The sequence below is a fragment of the Thunnus albacares genome, chromosome 8, assembly GCF_914725855.1.
Source record: "Thunnus albacares chromosome 8, fThuAlb1.1, whole genome shotgun sequence".
NCBI classification, from domain to species: domain Eukaryota; kingdom Metazoa; phylum Chordata; class Actinopteri; order Scombriformes; family Scombridae; genus Thunnus; species Thunnus albacares.
In genome coordinates, this window is record NC_058113.1 from 1,962,584 (window position 1) to 1,974,149 (window position 11,566).

The window sequence follows — 11,566 nt, forward strand, 5'->3', positions numbered from 1 at the left end:
GTGTGCTCAGGTCTATGTCAGTCTCAAATTTAAATACACTGAGGGCAGCTTAATGCAAGATCTGTATTCTCAGAGAACATCATTTCTCCAAGGGGAGTATCAATGAGAGAACAAGAAATGAACTATCGTTCACCTTTTTGTGTTGGACCACAGTCAAGAAGTTAATTCAATAATACAATACAGTCCTCATTGTGTCTTTTAAACTAGAGCTGTAAAGATTAGTGAATTAATTGATTACAGCATAGTTGGTTATTGGCACGTGTTGTGTTTACTGCCACAGAGAAGTAATACATCTTTGGTTTATTAGCAGGATGTTGCCTTTCTGTTGTCTCTTATCAGACTTGCTAATGCTACCAGCAGCTCTGTGTGCGAGGCACAAACTGAGGCAACAGTTAGCAGTGTGCTGATCTTTATAATTAGTGGCATTTCTTTTCTGTGAAACTAATGAACTGTTAATAAACATTGTACATTATCTGACTATTAAATACTAATTTTTGAACAATTAGCAGCAGGGAAAGATTATGGCAGGTTGCGAGTGAAAACCTCACACTGCATAGGGATGAGAATTGTTAAGATTTTATTGATACCAATACCTTATCGGCCCAATTCTGTATCGATTCCCTCATCAGTGTGGGGGGGGGGGGGGAGCAGGCCTACACAGGGTTTCAGTGTCAATGCAACTGTTGTCAGTCAGCTGCACTGACCATGCAGGGCAGAGTTGTGCACACACTTTTAAAATTACAGATGACAGGACATTAGAGTTTAACTTGATTTGATGTGTTTCTTATATTATTCATTGCACTCAGAAATGCTAGGGGTTTTTCAAGACTCCACGAAAGTTGAAACTTTGTTGCTTCCAGGGGATCTCAGGTCTCTTTTAGGCGAAACAACCCCTGGCTCCCTCATAATAATAAAGTATTCCAAATTGAATGACAAAACACATCATTGGTCCATGCACTCCAGAACAGTACATGGAAGTGTTTTATCCCCTATCAGTGTTTTTATGACATCATTTGTCTGTGCCTTCTAAAACCATTACAAATCACTGTTGAAAAATAAATATGTTTTATGAGGTGCTAGGGTTAAAGTTTGGTTAGGTGTAGGAAACACTGTTGTTTGGGTTTAAGTACTACTTCCTTAAAGGACCACTTTGAGTTATTTCAACCTTGTCTCTACCTATCCAAATAGGAATATAGTGTGAAAAACAACAACAGTTGTTTTTAACGCTCCCTGTGTCTCTGGGGCGCAGCTCCAAAATTTGCTCTGCTGCAATCCGTTGTACTCGGAACTAACAACCGCCGACACAGAAAAGTGCAACAGAATGGTCATTCAAGTCTATCTTGTGGGTATACAGCCATCCCTTCCTCCTAGAAATGACTCCTATACAACTGAACTGTAACAGCACATATGTTTTGTTAGAGACATAATGCTGACAGAATTACATTTTCTCTCAACATGAGAGAATGTTCTTAATTAAGGTATTTAGCAGTTTTTTTTTGGAGTGATATGTTTCACAACATGCCTAGTTCTTTTTTCCCACCACAATATTCTGTAGAAACTACAGTATTATTGAAGATTTATGGTTATGTTTAGGCACTGGCAGCACTTGGTTAAGGTTAGTGAAATATTGTGTTCTTGATTTAATACAGAAGAAAGTTCATAATGACTCAAAGCACAACATGTTCAGTAATATTTAAGTGATATCACAATTTTTCACTAACCTTAACAAAAGTGCTTTGCTGCCTAAACCTGAACACACACCGGTCTCAGGACACGAATCCAGGTCTCTGTTGTCAGAATCCTACATCTTCAGAGCGATATATAAATGTAGTTCTTCATTCATTTGAAAAAATGTTACCTGTGAACATAATCCAGGCAGAGATGACATTTGTCACCGTAACATAATTGAAAAAACAATTTAGTTGTATATGAATGTAATTTCTAGGGGACAGGTAGGAATAGCAGGACTTGAAGATCAACACTTCAAGTCCTGCTATTCCTACCTGTCTCTTCTTGTGTTTGAAACACAAGAATGTTATGGTTACATTGTACTAAGGATGTGCAGAGAGCCCAGTATTTGTATTTGTGTCTATATTTGGTGAGGCAGCAAAAATAATTATATTTGTATTTGTGTTCGAATAAAAGAGGAAATAGGTGTAAAAATCCAGTTTTTGTTTTTATTACGCTTTTAATTTTAGGATAAAATTAGGTAAAGTGTTACAATAAGTGTTTATGAATAAAAGGAAGTCCTCACACCGGGTCTCAAACTTGTGTCTCCCAGATCACAGACAACTGCACTGCCTACTGAGCTTAAAGCAAGTGCATTCCCAACATGCAGACAGACCTCTACTTATTTATACACCCATAACACGTGTAGAGAAGAACTTCAAAGGCAATTCTTGCTTTGCATTTTTCATTTATTTTTTACAACCTAACTTTGTGGAAAGGAGAAGGGGAACAACAGGTTATGGAGAGTCCCTTGGGAGCACTTAGCGTGTGTCAGTAGCTCAGCTTTATCTCTGGTGAACACCCCCAACTCCAGGAGTGATGTCCAAATAAGGAAATGTGCGTCATGTAGCAGGTGGATGTGACTCCCCTCGTTGAGACCTGCTGATAGACGTAACAGCAGAGCAGAGGAGAGAGACTGAGATGGTGATGTAACCGACATGTGCGCTGATATTTGACATGTTTTTTTTTTTTCTTCCCGAAAGCAAATCATTTAATTCGGACACAGCCCTTACACTGTACACATAAACATGGAGCCCAAGGCCACCATGACACCTCTGCTGCTACCCTACTGCTCTGCTTGCTGCTATTTTACCTCTTTAACCTCTGGAGTACCTTTACATTTGATACTTGACCATACTGCAAAGAACACTGAACCATGCAATCTTCTCAATATTCTCAATATTACCCTAATCTGGAAAATTTCAGTACCCAAAGTATTTGTTTGCATGTCAATATACTGTAACTTTCTCATTAACAACAAAATAGACATAAAACAAACAAAAACATTATAAAAAGGAAATTGTCTTTTGTATTGATCTGGATATTCCAGAATTCTGATCATTGCTGAAAAGGTTGTAATTAACAGATTATTACAGTGCATGTGAACATAGTGCATGTTGTCCGTTTCCCTGCATGGGTTACTTCTTTCTGTCCTCTCTGAGGCCTCCCTCTATTCTCTTGCACACAGCTGATCTGTGAGCTGAACTCAAGGCAGTTCTAGTTGGAAACACAAAAGAAACACAATTTTATTTTATTTTTTTTATTCTAATGTGCTCCTTTGGTTGATGTGCCCTGGGTGTGTGGCGAAAAATTACAGCCATTACTGCCATCACCGCTTTGCCTTGAAGGCCTCTGCTTTTTCATCATCTTTTTCTCTCTCTCTCTCTCTGTTCCTCCCACCTCACCTCTTCCATTTCGTCGGTGCTGTAATATGAAACTGTAACTGAATTCAGAATGAATTCCAAGCTGTGGCGGGAGGAAACTGATGTGTTGAATGCTAAGCTCTGCATTAAAGCATGACGATAATGGCCTGGTGTTTTACGAGTCATCTCGGCGGTCCTTCTACTCCTGTGACCCCCCCCCCCCCTCCACCAGAGCACTCTCCCACGCCCTTAATCTTACCTTAGCCTGCAGCTAAAATAAATCCCGGCTGCTGTAACCTTTGTGGTAAAACAACAGATTTTCTAAGTATTGATCATATTTCTAAATGTCAGTCAGTGCCTGGCCCCTTGCATTTTACTGGTTTCAGAGCTGAGGAGGTGGCAGCCATCTGAACTACACATACTGGCTGACAAGGTTCTGAGGACTACAAGAGATCTGGTTTGTTAACAGATCCATGAGTTTTTGAAGGCTTATCCGACATCACAAAACCCTGTGCAATGCATTTTATTACTATGATACAGGATTTTACAAGGCTGGAAAGTTCTAATTTTAGAATTACGGTTGATCTAGGTTGAACTTTTTTGCCACCCTGCATTTTTGGTTGGAGCCCTCTACATCAGGGGTTCTCAACTGGTCTCACTCTGGGACCCACATTTTCCCATCGTCATTAAGTCGCAACCCACTTTTATAGAATTCAAACCAAGCAAATTTATTCTTCAAAAATATCCTTTGAAAACACACGTATGTCATCTTTTTTTTTTTAACATAAATACATATATTTACATGTACAAAGTGCATTTCAGAGCACATTATTAAGAAACTGAGGAGGACCATGACAACTGCATGTACACTAAAATAAATATCAGAACTGCACAAAATAAATAAGGTCACAAATGAGATATTATGGCAAAAATCATAATCACAATTATTTTGGCCAATATTGAGATTATTTAACAGGATTACTTCTTGACTCTCATTTTTGCCAATTGCCAATGCTGATATATGCACAAATTTTTTCCACCTGGCTGAGGAGACTATTACACCTGCGATCATAGATTGTACTAATGATCAAGAAAGACAATATATGAGGGAAAAACTTAGGAAGACTGGCGCTCAGCATTAAAACTTTAATGAACCTGCCAAGTGGGTGGAGCAGTAGTTTTCTTTGAGTTTATCAGACAGACAGCATTAATGTGTAGGATTTAATCTTTGGTCCACAGCCTGAAGCAGAAGGTGGCAGTAATGCACCTAATACGCTGGTTGCCAACCACTGATATAAACCAAAAAGAAGAAGAAGAAAAGGTTTTTTCAAACAGAGTGGTACATTGTGTCAGCCGAGGGGTTTCCTATCTGTGCAGCTGAACACCGCAGCACCTCCACAGACTATAACATCCTGACAGTCCTGGTGTTTCCTCTGCAGGCACCGAGCCCCACTTTGTTATTTAGGTTAAAGTGGGAGGAAGCAGCATGTCTGTCGGTGAAGTGGAGTCCGCGGAAGGAAGCCAAAAGCATAATCGAAAATAAAATTCGATGAATCGCACAGCCTTATTTCATACTCTCAGTTGCAAGCACTTCACTACATATCACTCACTGGGGTTTCTGTCCCCTTTTATCCTCAGTGTACGAAAATCTACATTTTAAATACTCCGGGTCATACTTTGCTTCGCCATCTTGCCTCCCAACATCAACACAAACTTAAAGTGAATGTCAATTAAATGATGGTTACCATGGCAACGGCGGAGACTGCTGCACATCTACTTTTTTTCAAAATAAAGGACAAGTCCAACATCAGATGCGCATTAAATATTATTTATTTATTTTTGACCAGCTGTCCGCGACCCACTCAGAACGGGTCTGTGACCGACTTTTGGGTCACGACCCACCAGTTGAGAATCACTGCTCTACATGGCACCCAACCTGTGCCCCACAATACAGTGGCCTCATTGACGCATTGAAATCAATTGATTTTCATCAACCATTTGCTAGGAGAGAATCTTGAAGTTTGACAATTTTATAAAATCCTGGATTACATTCAAAATCAACATCTTTAAAAATGATTTCTTTCTGCTATATCTACTCATGGCAACTATAGTAGGCTATGGTTACATAATAGTTTCACCGCTCGTGTTTATCAAACTTTTAAGAATCACATTTGAGAAGCTGTAAAGTACCAACTTATGATTAAAAAAACATCGCTGAGTGTGAGCAATGAGACACACTTAGGCTATCAGGCAACTTACTCCTACTTACAGCAAAGTGTAAAAGTAACATTTAAGAGCAACTTTCAAATGATCACATGATTGGCTATAAATTCATGTGATCAATTAGAGATATCAACTGATACTACATCTCCCAACAGTTTGGAGCAGTCTAAATTAGATGAATCAAGTGGGTATCTTACAAAGTTACAGTCTTTTTAGTACAAAATGCCCACCTTGTATTTCATACATGTTTCTTTGCTGAGCTGCAGTGGAGGGAGAAAAGCACAAAGAGAGAATGTCATTGTAAAAAGACTTCATTTAGCTAACTCTGATAAAAGCCTCATATTGGAGATTTAGCTGAACTGAGGTATGTATTTTTTCAGAGAATGAGGAATGTGGATTGTGTCCTCTGTCTTCCATTGTAGCCACACTAGGAAAGGATGTCTTCATGGTCAGTGTGGATGGGAGGAATGATTGAAGCAATGTAAGTATTGTACTAAAATAGACTTTAAATGTGAAAGAAATCTGAACCAAGCTGGAAAGATCATGGTCATGGGACATAAACTATGCTAGGGGCATGGGTTGGGTTAGGCATGACAACACTGAAGTAAGCCTATGTAACTTTTGCTGAATAGTGGGGCCACAAGTAGTAATGACAGGATATAGGGTACAGGGTATAACATCAGCAAACTTACTAAGTAATGTCAGTAGCTAATATTAGCCATTATAAGAATCTGGTCATACCAGTACATAAGTAAAGTATAGGTCATTTTTGCCAGCCTGAATTTTAGACCTATACTGTAGTTTTTCATGTGAGGACGGGCTGTAAGAGAATACCAGAGGCTAGACTGGGACGGGGATGAGATTTCATGTTAAATGCAAGCTCCCTTTTCTTGTACTTTGCATGCTGAGTCTGTCTCTCTGGTTGATGTGACTCTAATAGCAGAGATGTTTGTCAAGACAAATCAGCACTGTGGAGACTCACTTTTCTCACTCATCTGGCAGAAGCACAAAGTTCTGTGGAACATCATTATTTCCACTCATCCCTTTTATCTCTCAAACACCCACTGCACATGAGCCTTTAATACTGTTAGCTTGAAGCTCATCTAGTAACAGTATTATCCATTTTGCTGTTCCATTACTTATAGCACCTATTGTGTATTATTAGATATGAATTTCTGTACATTCTGATTCTGGACACTGCTGGTTTACAATGCTGATTTTAAGTGGATACAGTACTTTTCATGGTTCTGATTGAAATGAATGACTTTCCAGATCTAGGCAGACAGAGAGAATTGGCTTTTTTTTAAAAAACACTTTACCACAGAATCACTCACAGCTAGCGTTTGGTAAGCTGTGGGGTCTTCCACAGCCCCCCACAGGGGCAGAATGATAGTCATTCAAAGACAGGTGGGAGGTACCTTACCCATCAGCTGCACCACAGGTTATTCCACCTGGACGAACCACTCGGGATATACAAGGACACAAAGCTCTTTGGTTGCTGTGAGACACTGCATACATTCCAATTCCCTTATTTGATCATTCCTTGCTCCACGCTTGACCCTGAAATCCTTCCAGTCCATGATCATGAAGGACGTTCCAGTGCTCTTCTGCCTTGAGGATCGAGGATTGATGAGCAAGGCTACATGAGACTAGACTTTGTGGAAGTCTTCTTTCAACCCTTTATTGTAAATAAATCTAACCCTAAACACAGCTGATAGGACTGCTTTGACACTGCATCATAACATCACCACAGTTTTATTCCTGGAACTGAAGAGTATCACTCACAAGTTTTAGATTTTATGTCTTTTCTGATTCACCGTCTAGTTCAACATAGAGGACCGGTGTTAACTGTAGGTCTGATCAACCATTAACAACTTTCCTCATTCATTCGAAAGAGTTTTCTCTTTATTATCTGTTATTTTATATATGTTATTCTGTTTATTTTAATCTGCATAATGGATGATATTATAGATAGGAAGAGGAGAAGAGTCTCTTGTCTTTCAGCAAGAAACACATTTTAATTGTTTATCATCATTTCCATTTAATTATGACAATTGTGAAAACATAGAACTGAAATGGCATTGCTTAAAGTAACTAATGACATTCTTATGCATGCAGATAAAGGTGAATATTTAGGGCCTGAGCATGAAAGTGCAAGGGCCCAGTGGTCCCTGGCACTGAAAGTGTGAGGAACCTATTGTTTTTGTAAAGATTATTAGGGCTCAAGCACCGAATGGTGCAAAGGCCCTACTATGTTTCAAAGATTTTTTTTTTTCAATTATTTATTTATTTATTCATTTATTTTTTACAAGTCAAACATATTTTTGAGGTGCTGGGGTGCTTGAAAACTCATGAAACTTTGCACATGCATCAGAAGTGGCAAAACCTCATATCTGATATGGGTCTTCGGCTTGGGCGTGGCAAGCTGGCTCGATAGCGCCCAACAACAATTTTAACCCGAGTGACTTCAAATTTGGTCAGTGTCAACTAAAGACTTTTGCAATGCTGAGTTTTCATGAAACCCTGTTGCTGTGACAAAGTGGCCAATTTCGATGTTTCACTATGATAAAGAAAGTTGTTGTAACTTGAATATACATATACTGGTGGTTGCCATTTAATCACAGCTTCTGTTCGAATGTGACGTAATCCCACACACTCTCTCACCCACACACATTTCACACAATTCATATTAATACTTTTATTGATTTTTAATAATTAATAATTATGTTCGATAATTACTACCAAACCTGCTCCTAACTGAGTCTCAACACATGTTTGATAAGAATCCTGGTCTTAAGACATGTACAGGCCAATAGTGAATCATAGTCATGTGCTGGCAACAGGAAGTTATAGAACCTATATGTTTACAAACTAGCAGCACCTAAAATTTGGTCAGCTAAGTTGTAAGACCTTTATAATGCTAAATATTGAAGCCTTTGAGTTTTCATCAAACACTGTTTCCATGACGATGCATTATTCGCCATGAAACAGGAGGCTGTCTTTGAGGTGCTAGGGGTGTTCAAAAGCTCATGAAACGTGGCACACACATCAGAACCTGTGAGCATTGCAAGAATATACAGCAGTTGGGTTCGTGTGTTTAGCTCCATAGCGCTCCCTAATGCGTGGCAGACGGTGGTCAGAATACAGTTGCTCCGACATTCACAAAGTTTGGTGTGCACGTTGCTCTCATCTTTTCGGACATATTTCACATTGGCTTTCATTAGCTCTGCCCAACCGGAAGTCATCCATTTTTAATTTTGTGTGTTTTTCCTGTATTTTATGCAAACCTTTTTGAAGTCCTCTTGGAGGGTTTATCAGATTCATTTGAAATTTGGTTGGTATAAACCTCAGACTAATGTGATCCTAAATTACGAAGGAATACTCAATACCTTGAATGATGATGTCATAGGTCATGTCACAACATGCCATTTTAGGCACTTTATTTGTATGGAATGCCTCATAGAGGATTCAACAGGTCCACTTCAAATTTGGTCAGCAAAATCTCAAGACCTTCATGATGCCAAACTGCAAAGCTTGTGAGTTTTCACGGAACACTGTTGCCATAGCGATGCAGAAAATGTATGTTTCGCCATGAAAGAGGAATCTCTTGTAACTTGATTTAACATTGTCCAATCTGAAAACATCTACATGCCCATATTGAGTCATAGTCATAGCACCACCTGCTGACAACAGGAAGTCAGCCTTATGTGACAAACATCATCTGATTTACATTAAATTTACATGGCCTTATCTACACTGGAAGATGATGTACAGTTAAGCCCAAAATTATTCATAAACATGCCAAATTTTGATTTATGGTGAATTTTTATTTGACCAACAGGTTTCTTCTGGCTGGAAATGACATAAGCATGTGACAAAAGATGGTAAAAAAGTGAACAGAGAGTAATTGTTTAAAAAAAATACTCTGTTCACTTTTAGTTTTGGCTTTACCCTAACTATTATTGTTGTTATTATTATAATTTTTTTTTTTTTTTTTAATGAATTCTGCAGGGCAAATGGAATGGTTGAAATCACCCCCTCCCCATCCCTGCAGTGTTCAATATTGTGTACAAATGGTCATAAATTCCACAGTTCTTTGTGCTGTCTACTATTTCCGGTCTCTAGGTAAATGTGAACTCTGTAGTCCTAATGCATTCTGGAAAGTCCAATAAAACTACAGTAGCTATAGGCACACATTTATATGCAAGAACATGCTTGTGTTTCTACTTGGGTGAGTTGGACTATGAGTATACCCTCACCTTTATTCTGGGAACGAGTCCTCCTTCTTATTTACCCGCCTCTTATTCTCATCACATCCTTTTGTCCCCATGCCACCCTCGGTGAATGTGTTAATGCATTATCACTTCATTAGAGCAACATCAGGGTGATAAATGAACTGCTGCTTTTCCCCCCTAAGACACCTCCACCCCCACTGATGGCACTGCCTGATCTGGATCACTGTCCTGGGGGGGAAGGATGTGGTTGGTCAGTAGTGGGGGGGGTGGTGGTGCGGGTGATACTGTATAGCTGCTATCCCAATGTCACCTGGATGTGTGTGGTTTCTCTGTGTGGTGCAGGATCATCCTCCTACCTCCTGCCTCTCCTCAACACGTCCTGATTTCCTCAGACATTGTAATCAATCTGCCTCCCTGTGGAGTGTGATGAGGTGGTGCATATGTACGGGATCTCAGCAGCTATGCTTGATGAGATGCTGCATGTGCATTCAGGTTGTCTTGTACATCAGAATGGATGGAGCGAGCCCAGCAAACATACTGACAGACACTCTCTGCAGCATGTACCTTCCGGCCTTCCTGACCTGAGTTACCAAGAATTCTTTAACCTCTTGAGCACTTCCTTTTGAATTTCCCCTGTTCAACTTATTACACATTTTCATGCTCTGTGACAATATTCCATAGGAGTTCTTCCTCTGCTCCAACACTTTTCTGAAGCCGGGGGATATTTAAGGTGAACTCACACCGCCTGTGTTGCAACTCCTGTTGTATACGGTCATTTGAAATTTGACCTCTGTTGTTCACGCAGTACACACATAAGAAGTAGTTAAGATATGGTAGGATGCTGTCCTTCCAACAACAGATTTATTTTTCAGTAACAGGAACTGTAGTAATTATGACAAAAGCAAAGGAGGAAATCAATCGATGTTATTATAGAACAACAAAGTCTGCGTAGGAAGGACAAAAAAACATAAGACTTTAACACAAGAGATTGCTGTTCATTTCCTCTACCTTAAAGAAGTAGTAAGTTTAATTCAAATTACAATCTTTACCTAAACCTAACCAAGTGTTTTTTGTGCCTAAACCTAACCAAACTTTAACCATAGTGTTGTCACATCATGACACATATTTATTTTTCAACAGTGATTTGTAACGCAAGAAAATGTTTCAACTTGAGCAAAATATTTGTGCATATCGCGGCAATTTACGAATGAACAGAGACGAGAGGGGGGGAAGGAGAGAGACTGGAGGGAAATGACAGCATGAATCAGAGTTCTTGATGAGTTCTGCGTTCAGTCAGAAGCTGCATTGAACACAAACGCACAGTCACACTCCCTCAGACACAGTTGGTGCCTTCTGTTACTAGCTAGCTTACAGCTAATGTACCGTTGTTTGGGGTGAATAAACACAAATGTCTCATTGGTCAAACTAGCACAAGTAATGCGAGGTGAAAATTTGCTTTACATTTGGTCTGAACACAGCATAAGGAAAACCTTTCAAAGCCCTGTTGGACAGACTTGCCACAAGTGGGCACCAAGCTTGAAACAAACACATTGACTTAAACCATGACGCCCCTCCCACTTTGTATAGTGGGCTGTCCTGGCAAACCTGAGACACCTAGCTAACAGTTGATGATCGTCAGTTGATCTGGTTCACCTGGGACTTCCAGGCTATAAAGCTGGCCCATGTGCTCACACTTGCTTTCTCTTCCTTCACGTGACTCCACCCTGCATCTTCTCT